A 727-nucleotide genomic window follows, 5' to 3' on the forward strand; every position below is an offset into this window, starting at 1 on the left:
TTTTTGTTTGTTTATCATCCCCTTTTGGTGAACCGCTAAGTTGCGAGGACATAAACACAGCAACACTGATTGTCATGAATTGGTAGAGGACAAGCACAGGAACAAAGACACACAGACACACACACACACACACACACACACACACACACACACACACACACACACACACACTCCTGCGCCTATAAACAAGCATACCACCGGATGCCGAAACCCGGGAATGAACCAGGGACCTTTAGATCTTCAGTCTAACGCTCTCCTAACTGAGCTATTTCGGCTGGTAGATAAACGTTTCTTTCTGTTTTAATGTTCCATGCTTTGTACTTCTTTCGAATTTCCCATAATTCCGTAGAAAGTTCATGTAAATATTTTTTATTAGGTTTATCAGTAAACGAATGAATTCTATTTAGCATTGTATATGTATTATAATAATCATCTTTAAGCTTGTTCTATGATAATTTTTCCGAATATTTTACATATATATCTAGTTATTATATTTGTGCAAAAAGCCGTGTATATTGTAATTGCAAAAACTAAAGGTTAAAAAAAATAATGACACACATATTTGTTTGTTTGTTTGTGTGTGTGGTTGTATGTGTGTGTGTATGTGTGATGTGAGAAGTTGTGTGTGTCTGTGGATGTTGTTTCTTTTCACATAATTTCTGTAAACAATCATAATAAGCAGGAAATTTTAGAGAAATAAAACAACTATTAAAATACATAAAATATT

At 34.1% G+C, this 727-nt stretch overlaps 1 non-coding gene across 1 annotated transcript; it reads right to left on the bottom strand.

Annotated features, from left to right (window-relative positions):
- Window positions 1-202: 202 nt before the first annotated feature.
- Trnaf-gaa (transfer RNA phenylalanine (anticodon GAA)) lies at window positions 203-275 on the bottom strand. Its single transcript has one exon. It is a non-coding gene; the product is annotated as a tRNA-Phe (tRNA).
- Window positions 276-727: the final 452 nt, after the last annotated feature.

Source organism: Octopus bimaculoides, chromosome 19 (genome assembly GCF_001194135.2).
Source record: "Octopus bimaculoides isolate UCB-OBI-ISO-001 chromosome 19, ASM119413v2, whole genome shotgun sequence".
Taxonomy (NCBI): Eukaryota; Metazoa; Mollusca; class Cephalopoda; order Octopoda; family Octopodidae; genus Octopus; species Octopus bimaculoides.